This window comes from Somniosus microcephalus, chromosome 6 (assembly GCF_052327205.1).
Source record: "Somniosus microcephalus isolate GS21.2 chromosome 6, FLI_Smic_1.0, whole genome shotgun sequence".
Taxonomy (NCBI): domain Eukaryota; kingdom Metazoa; phylum Chordata; class Chondrichthyes; order Squaliformes; family Somniosidae; genus Somniosus; species Somniosus microcephalus.
The window spans coordinates 173,279,527-173,293,801 of record NC_140992.1 but is presented as its reverse complement, the minus strand read 5'-3'; positions in this window follow the sequence as shown (position 1 = coordinate 173,293,801).

The window sequence follows — 14,275 nt, the reverse complement described above, 5'->3', positions numbered from 1 at the left end:
TCTTTTCAAACCCTAGCTTGGGGTCACCTGGTCGCTACTTACTGATTACTTCATCTTTTTTTCTATTCTTTTCAACCTTAGTGGTGTCCCGCACTATGGGCCTTTGCCCTTCACCTAGGTTTCCAATAAAAAGATGTCAATTATTGATATTGTCTTTATTATTATTATTTACCTTTGCTGCTCCTTTTTTCACTAGTGTTCTCCTCACCCTTCTTCCTCTCCAGGGGTATTGTTACAGGGCCACCAGTTTTTCTCCAGTATATCACCCAATTAGCTATTCTTGACCCTAATCAGCAAATGTCAGCAGGCCACTTAGGCACAGGTAGCCATCACAGCAGAGCCTCATCTGGTCCTCACCTGATGTCCACACATGTACATTTGGGAGGAACAGGTGACTTTGGACCTATGGGGCTAGAAATTCATTATAGCCAAGAAATGGGAAGTGTTTAGACTAAAAATGGTTAAGTAGCGCCAGTTGAAATCGTCTAGGCTGTATGCAAAATTCGTCCTCACTCCTCACTAAAATGATTGCACTCATGTTTCTTGTTGAGTCTGTATGTCCCAGTTATGTTTAGGATCAATCACTGGACACAGACAACAAGAATAACTTTTAACAGGTCTTTACTATTCGAAGGTCAGGGCTGAACTGCCCAGCAAATCCTTGCACAACACTTATATACCGGTGTGGTCACCACCGGTATTACAGTATTACAGTATACAGCAGCCAAGAGAAAGTAGTACATCTCTTAAGGTAGTTCTCTTAAGGTGGAACAGGTTACATACACCACAATCCTCCCTTTTTAGCTTAACAGTTATATCCCCATTTAACACAACATAATAACATATATATATATACAACTTCATGCAAAACAGTTCAAAGATTCAGTCTCTGAGGAGGCCTCCTGATTCGAGTTGGATAACGCCTTTCAGGGGTCTCTGATTCTCGTTGCTGGGGTGACTCATCTAGTTGGTCTCTTATGGATTGGACATCATCATCAGGTACATTCACTTCTGAGGTAGATGCTTCAGGTTCACTAACTTCTTTCACGGTTGTCTCTGCCGTAACCATGGGTTCGACCCTTGTTCTCGATTCTACCAGTTGGTCAGCATGACGCCGTATTACATTTTCACCAATATCTACCGTGTACATCAGGGGTCCTTGTCTGGCCCGAATTGTTCCAGATTGCCATTTCTCGTTTTTATAGTCCCGGGCTAACACTGGCTGTCCTATTTCGAAGCTCCGAGTGGTCCTGTTATTCATATGCTGGAACTGTTTCTTTTCAACTTCCCTCCGCACATTTGGTTTTAACAAGTCCAACCTGGACCGCAACCTCCTGTTATAGAACATCATGGCAGGACTTTGGTTTGTCACTGCATGAGTGGCGTTTCGATATGCCAGTAGGAATTTGTCCACCTTGTGTTGTAGTGGAATCTGATCTTCGCTCATGGCCTTTATTGCTTTTTTAAACGTTTGTACAAATCTCTCGGCCAACCCATTTGTAGCCGGATGATATGGGGCAGAGGTATAATGTTTCACCCCATTCTTCTTCATGAACCTCTGGAATTCTTCTGACACGAACTGCGGTCCGTTGTCTGTACATATTTGTTCTGGCAATCCATTTCTCGCAAATATCGTTCTTAACACCGCGATCGTCTTTTCCGAGGTAGTGGTAGTCATCTTAATCACTTCTGGCCATTTAGAATGTGCGTCCACCGCAATTAACAACATGGAGTCCATGAAAGGACCAGCAAAGTCAATATGTACACGTTGCCATGGGGTTGAAGGCCATTCCCATGGATGCAGCGGTGCAATCGGAGGTGCATTTTGCACTTTTTGGCACCCTGAGCAGCTTTTCGTCAGCTCCTCTATCTGTTGGTCGATACCCGGCCACCACACATAAGCCCTAGCAAGGCTTTTCATCTTGACTCCCCCCAGATGACCTTCATGCAGTTCCTTTAGAACTCTCTCTCTTAACTTAGGAGAAATAATCACCCTTGTTCCATACATCAATGTTCCTTGACAGACGGACAGCTGTTCTCGTCTTGCTGAGAATGCCGGTAACAGTGGATCACCATGTGCTGGCCATCCCTTCACTGTCACTTCGTAGACCCGAGACAGTGTCGGGTCGTTCCTGGTTTCTCTTTCAATACTTGCATTGGTGACTGGTAAACATTCGATGATGGTCGAGTGAAATAACTCAACAGGGTCAACCGTCGGTGCCTCCTCCTCTGTAGGTAGTGGCAGGCGCGACAGCCCATCAGCATTACCATGCTGCTTTGTACCTTTGAATTCTATCTGATATTGATGTGCCCCTAGGGAAAGGGACCATCTCTGGAGTCTCTGTGCTGTCATCACCGAAACACCCTTCTTAGGGTTAAAAATGGATACCAACGGCTGGTGGTCTGTCAGAAGCGTAAACTTTTGGCCCTGCAGGTAATGATTAAACTTCTTTACTCCCCACACAAGGCTGAGAGCCTCCCTATCTATCTGAGCATAGTTGCGCTCAGCGGAGGTCAATGATCTGGATGCGAACGCAACTGGCCTCTCCTGGCCATTTGGCAACTTGTGTGAGAGTACTGCCCCAATACCATATGGAGAAGCATCACAAGCCAAACGAATAGGCAGCGTTGGGTTGAAGTGAGCCAACACTTCCTCTGAGGTGATCAATGCCTTGCTTTCGTGAAAGGCCCTCTTACAGTCCTCGCTCCACTTCCATGGTACTCCCTTCTGCAAAAGAGTGTTTAGCGGGTGCAGCACCGTGGATAAATTTGGCAGAAACTTATGGTAATAGTTAATCAACCCTAGAAACGACCTCAATTGGGATACATTATCCGGAGCGGGAGCCTTCACAACAGCTTCGATCTTGTCAGGAGACTTATGAAGCCCCTCCTGGTCAATGACATGACCACAGTACGAGATCCGCTTCTGAAAGAATTCACATTTCTGGCGATTAACTCGAAGACCATATTCTTTTAATCTGGTGAGCACCAGTTCCAAGTTTGCAAGGTGTTCCTCGTCATCATCTCCTGTAATCAAAATATCGTCCAGGTAACATTGTGTACCTGGAATTCCCTGTAATACCTGCTCCATGGCCCTCTGCCAAATTGCTGGAGCCGATGCCACTCCAAATACCAGTCTATTATACCGGTACAAGCCTCTATGCGTGTTGATCGTGAGATACTGGCGTGACTCTTCCTCAACTTCCATCTGTAAGTACGCCTGCGCCAGGTCTATCTTGGTGAAGTGTTTCCCACCAGACAACGAAGCGAAGATATCCTCAATCCGTGGAAGCGGATACTGCACCGTGTGAAGCACCGGATTAACAGTGATCTTGAAATCTCCACAGATGCGAACCTTCCCCGGTTCCCCCGGCTTGTTGCTCGATGAATGCTTCATGACTGGGACAATGGGCGTGGCCCACTCACTCCAGTCTACCTTAGACAGTACTCCTGAACGTTCTAGCCCTTCCAGCTCAGCTTCCACAGCAGGTCGTATTGCATAAGGTACCGGTCTGGCTTTGAAAAATTTCGGGTTTGCATGTTCTTCAACCTTGATGTTTGCCGTAATTCCTCTCAGTGTTCCCAGTCCCTGTTGGAACACCTCTTTAGCATCGTCCAATATTCTGGACAATCGTTTAGGTTTGACATCTTTTGTACCGGAATCTACCGTTAGTGCTTTTAAGGAATGCCAGTCCATATTTATTTTCCTAATCCACTCCCGTCCCAGTAGTGGTGGACCTCCCTCAGGTAACACATATAAGTCCATTCCTCGGCTTTCTTTGCCCTTGTGGACCACCTTTACCTCTATCTTCCCGATGGGGTATACTCTTTGCCCCGTGTATGTTTTCAATACAATCTCCGTATCCCGTAGGGGAATATGTGGGAATAACCTTTTGTAATCTTTCTTATTCATGACCGTCAATGCCGATCCAGTGTCCAATTCCATCTTCACTTGGACTCCTGCTATCTGAAGTGTGACCCAAATTGTTTGGAGGTCTGCTTCCTTACCAACATTGTGTACTCTTAGACTACCCAGTTCATTACTGCTGGAGTCTGAATCTGACTTCTGTTCATTCGAACTGTTCTCTGTCACCTTGTGTACCTTTTTGTACTTTTCCTGCGGTGACTTTTTGTTGCTGGTCTTCTTTCCTGACCGGCATACTTTAGCTATGTGACCAAGCCTGCCACATTTTCTGCATTCCTGATTTTTGAACCAGCACTGGTTCTGATCGTGCGTTGTCTTTCCACAACGATAACATTTTACTGTACTCAAGACCATTTGATTGGTGCAGAGTTCCGGTGACCGTAGCTGCATTTCCACAGTGCCTCTCACTGCGGCTTCTTGCGATGCTGCAATAGTGACAGCTTTATCAAGCGTAAGATCATTCTCTTCAAGCAGTCGCTTTTGTGTTCCTTCTTTTAACAATCCACACACAAATTTATCTCTCAGCGCATCTGCTAGCCCTGTTCCAAACTGACAGTACTTCGATAGCTTACGTAGTTCAATTAAAAATTCAGCGTTGCTTTCGTCTTTCAACTGCGTTCTTCTGTAAAATTTAAGTCGTTCCGCTATCATCAGCGGCGTGGGGTTTAAATGATTTTTCAGGACAGTAACAATATTCGCGAAGGTCTGATCCGCTGGTTTATTTGGTGATAGAAGGTGCTTCAATAGCCCGTATGTCTTCGCCCCCATTGAGCTTAATAAGGTTAATGCTTTCTCATCATCTGGTACCTTATTTGCTTTGCAATAAACTTCCATGCGTTCTACATACGTGGTCCAATCTTCGATATCACTATCAAAGGTATTAATGCTCCCATGTTTAGGCATCCTTGCAAGTTTTTAAATTTTTCTCTTTCTCAAAATGGCGGCTTCCCCCGCTTGTCTTCTTCCCCCGCCTACTAAAATGGCGGCTTCCCGCGCTTGGCGGTCTTTCCCGCGCTCGTCTTCTTCCCCCGCCGACTACAATGGCGGATTCCCGTGTTTGCCTTCTTCCCCCGCTGGCTGCAATGACGATTGCCTTGCTGCTGTCGTTCTCGCCTCCCCAGCGGTTCTCACTCCCCGACGCTGCTTTGCCTTGCAGCCCCGCTTGCAGTCCGATCCTTTACACCGGCTGTGTTTGAATTCTCCGTGGCTCTCATGCCTTAAGCTTCTCAACTCCCCGACGCTGCTTTGCCTCGCAGCCCCGCTCGCAGCCCGGTCCTGTACACCGGCTGCGTTTGAGTTCTCCGCGGCTCTCGAGCCTTAAGCTGCCCCAGTCGCTGCGCCTCTCGGCCTCGATTGCAGCCCGGCCCTTTCTACCGGCCGTGGTCGAGCTCTCCGCCCTTATTCCTCCGTTTTCCCTCCCCTACTCCACAGTCAACGCGGCCGACTTTCTGCTCGTGTCGCTGATCGGCTTACCCACCACCGTGGTAGAAGGGATGATCACTGCCTGTCGCTGATGGAGGGCTTCGTGGTCAGAATTCTTTTTCTTTTTAACCCGGGTTCTCGATGCCTCCCGTGCGATGGTGCTCAGCAGGATGATGAGGGCGGATGCCTCTTCTCGACGCCCGTTTTGAGGACGAAGCTGCCTTGGATGTAAATTTGCCGCAGGGTAAGATCGGACTCGTCGCCACTGTTGAGTCTGTATGTCCCAGTTATGTTTAGGATCAATCACTGGACACAGACAACAAGAATAACTTTTAACAGGTCTTTACTATTCGAAGGTCAGGGCTGAACTGCCCAGCAAATCCCTGCACAACACTTATATACCGGTGTGGTCACCACCGGTATTACAGTATTACAGTATACAGCAGCCAAGAGAAAGTAGTACATCTCTTAAGGTAGTTCTCTTAAGGTGGAACAGGTTACATACACCACATTTCTAGTCTAAAAGCTCAAGCTCATTGGCGTTACACTGAAAAGCTGGACCAATATCAGGGGCAGTCTAAATGCAAGTAATGATTGCCAAAGGCTTTTTTCACTACTTAAAGGGGAGGTTCGTTGATGCCGCAGCACCTCATTCTCAGCATTGTTGGGTGTGCAGCTGCCTCAACAGACATAAGAAGGACAAGGAGAAGGAGTACATCTTTACAAATCCTCGTGGCAGATCTCCGCCCCAGGAAGAGAGCCCAGAGTTTTTCTGAGGAAGCTTTGGAGGCATTGGTTTTAGCGGTGGAGAGAAGGCAGGTGGCCCTGTACCCCCCAACAGGCAGGAGGCCCTCACCACAAGTCTGCCGGACTATGTGGAGGGAGGTGGGACACCACATCATGGGCAGCACTGTGCTCCCCACGACCCACACCCAGTGCAGGAATAAGTTTAACAAGCTCACACGGGCGGTCAGGGTGAGTGAAGGCTTCAATAAATGCTGCATACCACCATCTGTATCACAAGTTTCACACACTACTCAATGCACCACACCCACAGCACTCACCTACCAACAATCTCTACCTTGCAACACTCACACTCACATCTAACATCTTGCACACAATGGCAGCTATTCAACTATGGCAGGCACAAGGGTCATTAGTTATTAGAATTCATGTGATGTGTGTGATATGTTTATAGATAAATTTATTAATGGTGTTTGGAATATTTTGTGGTCTCTCATTTCACCTTTGGGCCCAGGAGGAAGCTATGATATAGCATGAGACAGGGATGGTATGATGGAGATGTGGTGAGCAACAGGGATCTGGGGTTTCATTCATTCAAATCGCAGTCTGATGAGCCGGTCACGGACAGCCTGTCCGGAAGGCCAATTGTCTTGCTGTCTTCTACCTCTCTCCTCCTCCTCCTCATCCTCATCCTCCTCCTGAGGTGGTCCCGCAATCCCTGCTGGCAAGGGCTGTGCCCTCATGATGACTAAGTTGTGGAGCATGCAGCAGACCCCCACGAAATGGGACACCCGCTCTGCCGAGTACTGGAGGGCTCCTCCCAAGTAGTCCAGGCAGCGGAACCATTGCTTCAATAAGCCGATGGTCTGCTCAATGATGTTCCTGGTGATGGTATGGCTGTCATTATATGAGTGCTGGGCAGGAGTGTTGGGGTTGCGGAGGAGTGTCATGAGCCAGCTGGAGAGCGGATAGCCCTTGTCTCCCAGCAGCCATCCTCGAGCTTGATGTGCTGGCTGGAAGAGTGCTGGTGCAGGATGAAGGCATCGTGGCTGCTGCCAAGATAGTGGGCATTGACATTGAGGATTCACTGTTTGTGGTCGCACACCAACTGCACTTTAATTGAATGAGTGATTTTTAGCAAGTGTTGTACTGTACTTTGAAACCTTTCTAAAATAATGAGGGAGCTTTGTACTTGCCAAAACACTCACTGATACCAAAGATCCTTGAAATGACTACGGAAAACTTTTGCAGTAGCAGGAAGTAGCACACAGCCACTCAAACTTCAATACTCTGACAGGTGCGAGTGATTGGCGAGGATCCCTTAAACATCATCGCTGGAGCCGGCTTCCTGCTGCTGCATGCCAGCTGGAGCTGTCGTTGCTCTCTCCAGCTGGTAAGTACCTTGGCTAAAACGAAGTTGGGAGATCGGGCAACCAGGGAGCATTGCACACTCAGTGACGTTACGATCTCCATCATGGCGAGCCCCTGGCAGTGCTACCAGCAACACTGATATGGCGTGCGGCGCTGAAACCGGCGTCAGCTGTCGTTACAGCTGGCAATGGCACTTTAGCACCATCTCCTGGCGCTAACATGTAGCGCAAGCCACACAAATTTCTCCCCCATGGTTCCCAAAGCTTTCCACTACTGGGGTTTCCCTCAACTCATGTCTGGGTCTGTTGTAGACTAATTGATAGAGATTGATTGCTGTGATTAGTCAATATCCACTATCATTGTACGTGGTTGACTCCTAACTGCCCTCTGAAATGGCCTAGCAAGCCACTCAGTTGTAACAAACCGCTACGAAACACAATAATAAGAATGAAACCGGACGGACTACCCAGCATCGACCTCGGCACCGGCTACAGACACGACAATGGCACACCCAGCCCACCCTGCAAAGTCCTCCTCACCAACACCTGGGGACTTGTGCCAAAATTGGGAGAGCTGTCCCACAGACTAGTCAAGCAACAGCCTGACACAGTCATACAGAATCATGCCTTTCAGCCAATGACCCAAACTCCTCCATCACCATCCCTGGGTATGTCCTGTCCCACTGGCAGGACAGACCCACCAGGGGTGGTGGCACAGTGGTATACAGTCGGGAAGGAGTGGCCCTGGGCATCCTCAACATTGACTCCGGACCCCATGAAGTCTCATGGCATCAGGTCAAACATGGGCAAGAAAACCTCCTGCTGATTACCACCTACCGCCCTCCCTCAGCTGATGAATCAGTACTCCTCCATGTTGACCACCACTTGGAAGAAGCACTGAGACTAGCAAGGGCACAGAGTATACTTTGGGTGGGGGACTTCAATGTCCAGCAAATGTAACACCGCTATTCAAGAAAGGAGGGAGAGAAAAAAACAGGGAACTACAGATCAGTTAGCCTGGCATCAGTCGTCGGGAAAATGCTGGAATCCATTGTTAAGGAAGTGGTATCAAGTCACTTAGAAAATCATAACATGATTAGGCAGAGTCAACATGGTTTTATGAAAGGGAAATCGTGTTTGACAAATTTATTAGAGTTTTTTGAGGATGTAACTAGCAGGATAGATAAAGGGGAACCAGTGGATGTAGTATATTTGGATTTCCAAAAGGTATTCGATAAGGCGCCACATAAAAGGTTATTACACAAGATTAGGGCTCATGGGGTTGGGGGTAATATAATAGCATGGATAGAGGATTGGTTAATGGACAGAAAACAGAGAGTAGGGATAAGCGGATCTTTTTCAGGTTGGCAGGCTGTAACTACTGGGGTGCCGCAAGGATCAGTGTTGGGGCCTCAGCTATTTACAATTTATATTAATGACCTAGATGAAGGGTAATGTATCCAAGTTTGCTGATGATACAAAGCTAGGTGGGACAGTAAGCTGTGAGGAGAACACAAAGAGTCTACAAAGGGATATAGATAGACTAAGTGAGTGGGCAGTAAGGTGGCAGATGGAGTATAATGTAGGGAAATGTGAGGTTATTCACTTTGGTAGGAAGAATAGAAAAACTGAATATTTTTTAAATGGTGAGAACCTTTCAAATGTTGGTGTTCAGAGAGATTTGGCTGTCCTCATGCAAGAAACACAGAAAGCAAGCATGCAGGTACAGCAAACAATAAGGAAGGCAAATAGCATGTTGGCCTTTATTGTAAGGGGGTTGGTGTATAAGAGTAAAGAAGTCTTGCTACAATTGTGTAGGGCCTTGGTGAGACCACATCTGGAGTACTGTGCACAGTTTTGGTCTCCTTATCTAAGGAAGGATATACTTGCCTTAGAGGGGGTGCAACGAAGGTTCACTAGATTGATTCCTGGGATGACAGGGCTGTCCTATGATGAGAGATTGTGTAGATTGGGCCTGTACTCTCTGGAGTTTAGAAGCATGAGAGGTGATCTCATTGAAACAGACAAGATTCTGAAGGGGATTGACAGGGTAAATGCTGAGAGGTTGTTTCCCCTGGCTGGAGTGTCTAGAACTAGGGGGCATAGTCTCAGGATAAGGGGTAGGCCATTTAGGACTGAGATGAGGAGGAATTTCTTCACTCAGAGGGTTGTGAACCTTTGGAATTCTCTGCCCCAGAGGGCTGTGAATGCTGAGTCTTTGAGTATATTCAAGACTGAGATCGATAGATTTTTGGACTCCACAGGAATCAAGGGATATGGAGATCAGGTGGGAAAGTGGAGTTGAGGCCGATGATCAGCCATGATCTTATTGAATGGCGGAGCAGGCTCGAGGGGCCGAATGGCCTATTCCTGCTCTTATTTCTTATGTTCTTATCACCAAGAGTGGCTCGGTAGCACCACTACTGACCGAGCTGGCCAAGTCCTGAAGGACAGAGCTGTCAGTCTGGGCCTGCGACAGGTGGTGAGAGAACCAAAACGAGGGAAAAACCTACTTGACCTCGTCCTCACCAATCTACCTGTCGCAGATGCATCTGTTCATGACAGTATTGGTAGCAGGGACCACCGCACAGTCATTGTGGAGACAAAGTCCCGTCTTCACACTGAGGATACCCACCATTGTGTTGTGTGGCACTACCACCAAGCTCAATGGGATAGATTCAGAACAGATCTAGCAGCTCAAAACTGGCCATCCATGAGGTGCTGTAGCAGCAGCAGCAGCAGAATTGTATTCCACCACAATCTGTAACCTCATGGCCTGGCATATCCCTCACTCTACATTACCATCAAGCCAGGGGACCAACCCTGGTTCAATAAGGAGTGTAGAAGAGCATGCCAGGAGCAGCACCAGGCATACCTAAAAATGAGGTGCCAACCTGGGGAAGTTGCAACACAGGACTTCTTCTTAGGCAGTCCCTTGGAACCAAGGATAACTTGCTTCCACATTAAAAATGAGTTCGCAGGTAACTGATTAGTCCAATGCGGGACCTACAGTCCCTGTCACAGGTGGGGCAGACTGTGGTTGAAGGGGTGGGTGGGTGGGGTGCTTGGGTTGACGTGCGCTCCTTGCGCTGCCTGTGCTTGGCTTCCGCTTGCTCCCGGCGAAGAGACTTGAGGTATTTTGTGCCTTCCCGGATGCTTCTCCTCCACTTTGTGCGATCTTGGGACAGGGATTCCCAGGTGTCAGTGGGGATGTTACACTTTTTCAAGGAGGCTTTGAGGGTGTCCTTGAAGCGTTTCCTCTGCCCACCTGGGGCTCTCTTGCCGTGGCAGAGCTCCGAGTAGAGCGCTTGTTTTGGGAGTCTCATATCGGGCATGCAGACAATGTGACCCGTCCATCGGAGCTGATCGAGCGTGGTCAAAGCTTCGATGCTGGGGATGTTGGCCTGAGCAAGAACACTGACGTTGGTGTGCCTATCCAGCCAATGGATTTGCAGGATCTTGCGGAGGCAGCGTTGGTGGTACCTCTCTAGTGCTTTGAGGTGCCTGCTGTACATGGTCCATGTCTCTGAGGCATACAGCAGGGCGGGTATCATTGCTGCTCTGTAGACCATGAGCTTAGTGCCGGGTTTGAGGTCCTGGTCTTCAAACACTCTCTTCCTCAGGCGACCGAAGGCTGCACTGGCACACTGAAGGCGGTGTTGGACTTCGTCGTCGACGTCTGCCCTTGTTGACAGTAGGCTCCCGAGGTATGGAAAGTGGTCCACGTTGTCCAAGGCCTTGTCGTGGATTTTGATAATCGGGGGGCAGTACTGTGTGGCGGGGGCAGGTTGGTAGAGGACCTTTGTCTTACGGATGTTTAGTGTAAGGCCTATGCTCTCGTACGCTTCGGTGAAGGTGTTGACGATGGTTTGGAGTTCGACCTCCGAGTGAGTGCAGACGCAAGCGTCATCTGCATACTGTAATTCGACGACAGAGAATGGGGCAACCTTGGATCTGGACTGGAGGCGATGGAGGTCGAACAGTTTCCCGTTTGTTCTGTAAATTAGCTCCACTCCAGTGGGGAGCTTACTGAGGGTGAGATGGAGCATTGCAGCAAGGAAGATCGAGAAGAGCGTTGGTGCGATGACACAGCCTTGCTTGACCCCGGTTCGTACGTGAATTGGGTCTGTGGTGGAACCGTTGGTCAGGATCACGGCTTGCATATCGTCGTGAAGCAGGCGGAGGATAGTAACAAACTTTTGAGGGCAGCCGAATTTGAGGAGGACACTCCATAATCCCTCACGGTTGACAGCATTGAAGGCCTTTGTGAGATCAAAGAAGGCCATGTACAGCAGTTGGTGCTGTTCCCTGCATTTCTCTTGTAATTGACGTGCGGTGAAGATCATGTCCATTGTGCCCCTTGCAACACAGGACCACATGCATGCTAAAAAGCGGAAACAGCATGCTATAGACAGGGCTAAGCAATCCCACAATCAATGGATCAGATCAAAGCTCCGCAGTCCTGCCACATCCAGACATGAATGGTGGTGGACCATTAAAGAATTAACGGGAGGAGGAGGCTCCATGAATATCTCCATCCTCAATGATGGTGAAGCCCAGCACGTGAGTGCAAAAGACAAGGATGAAGCGTTTACAACCATCTTCAGCCAGAAGTGCATGATCCATATTGGCCTACTCCTGAGGTCCCCACCATTACAGAAGCCAGTCTTCAGCCAATTCGATTCACTCCATATGATATCAAGAAATGGCTGAGCATACTGGATACAGCAAAGACTATGGGCCCCGACAACATCACGGCTATCGTGCTGAAGTCTTGTGCTCCAGAACTATCTGCACCTCTAGCCAAGCTGTTCCATTACAGCTACAACACTGGCATCTATCCGACAATGTGGAAAACTGCCCAGGTATGTCCTGCCCACAAAAAGCAGGTCAAATCCAATCCAGCCAATTGCCGCCCCATCAGTCTACTCTCAGTCATCAGCAAAGTGATGGAAGGTGTCATCAACAGTGCTATCAAGTGGCACTTACTCACCTGCTCACTGATGCCCAGTTTGGCCAAGACCACTCGGCTCCCGACCTCATTACAGCCTTGGTCCAAACATGGACAAAAGAGCTAAATTCCGGAGGTGAGGTGAGAGTGACTGCCCTTGACATTAAGGCACCATTTGACCAAGTGTGGCATCAAGGAGCCATAGTAAAACTGAAGTCCATGGGAATCGGGGGGAAAACTCTCCACTGGCTGGAGTCATACCTAACACAAAGGAAAATGGTTGTAGTGGTTGAAGGTCAATCATCACAGCCCCAGGACATCGCTGCAGGAGTTCCTCAGGGCAGTGTCCTAGGCCCAACCATCTTCAGCTCCTTCATCAGTGACTTTCCCTCCAACATAAGGTCAGAAATGGGGATGTTTGCTGATGACTGCACATTGCCATTCACAACTGCTCAGATAATGAAGCAGTCCATGCCCTCATTGGACGATGTTCAGGCTTGGGCTGATAAATGGCAGGTAACATTCGTGCCACAGAAGTGTATCTATCTATCTATCTATCTATCTTCTATATATATAAAAGAGCTCTTCTGTCTGTCTTTCTGTCTGTCTTTCTGTCTGTCTGTCTGTCTGTCTGTCTGTCTGTCCGTTCTCTATACGTTCGAAAGTTATAGAGCGTACCTACACGCGCGTCACATCAAAAGAAAGCTTACGATTACGGACCGGTCATAGGCATATTTACGTTTTGGCCGGACAAAAATCGTGCCCGCGGTATCCCAAAAACGTTCAAAATTCCGCTCATTAAATGGCAAAAGTTCCGCTCATTTGCTCATTAGCATTGAGTGACGTGAAGGTTGACCAATCGTGCGGTCGAGCGACCTGACAGTTGACCAACGGTTGACCAATCGCTGCGTCTCGGGGGCGGGTTCATTACGCGTGCGGGCGGGCCATCCTACATTTGAGTGTTGAGTGACAGGACGATTGACCAATCCTACAGTTCAGTGACCTGATGGTTGACCAATCGGTGCGTGTGTGGGCGGGCCTTATCATTCTGAACCGAGGTGAGTGGCCGCCATCTTGATTCTTCATGATTTTTTCCCCACACTTTCTGTGTGTTAGGGAACTAAGGTAAATATTTGAATTATGTGTTAGGGAATTAAATAATAATTTATTTGAGTAGGAAATGAAGTGATCCCCTGCCCTTCGCCCGGAGGCTCGCCTACTTTGACGGCCGTTTCGAGCGGCTGTGCCGGCGCCGGGCGCAGCCTAGCAGCCCGGGAAGCCTGGGCCTCGAGTTCAGTGCTCCGCTCTAACCGCCGCCGTCCCCCCCGCTCCTCCTTACCCTCGCGCAGGGGGGACTCGGGGCTGCTCTCCGCCCGCTGGAGGCAGGCTTGAAGCTGAAAAAATTTCACTCTCTCTCTCTCTCCTCTTCCCTCTCTCCCTCTCTCCTTCTCATCTTCCCTCTCCGCCTCTCCTTCCCTCTCTCCCTCTCCTCTCTCTCTCTCTCCTTCTCTCTCTCTACTTCCCCCTCTCTCTCCTGCCGTGAGTGCGGGACCGGCAAAACCGACGCTTTTGAATCAGCTGTCCCCGATTGCAATCGGACACGGGAGTCTGCAGCCCAGCCAACCGGGTCCAAAGGCCCGCCGCGTTCACCAGCAGGAACCGCGGGCTCACTTCGGAGCGCTGGGCACCCGGCCTCCCGTTGTCGGAGTGACTCCGTTCTGCTACCGAGGTGAGTCCGGCCGGGCCTGAGGTGCTAACGAGGGAGAGGGGAGCCAGGGAGAGAAAGGAAAGGAGGGAGAGGAGAGTGTGTGAGGGAGAGTGTGTGAGGGAGAGGGGGGGATTGTGTTTGTGTGAGGGAGGGGG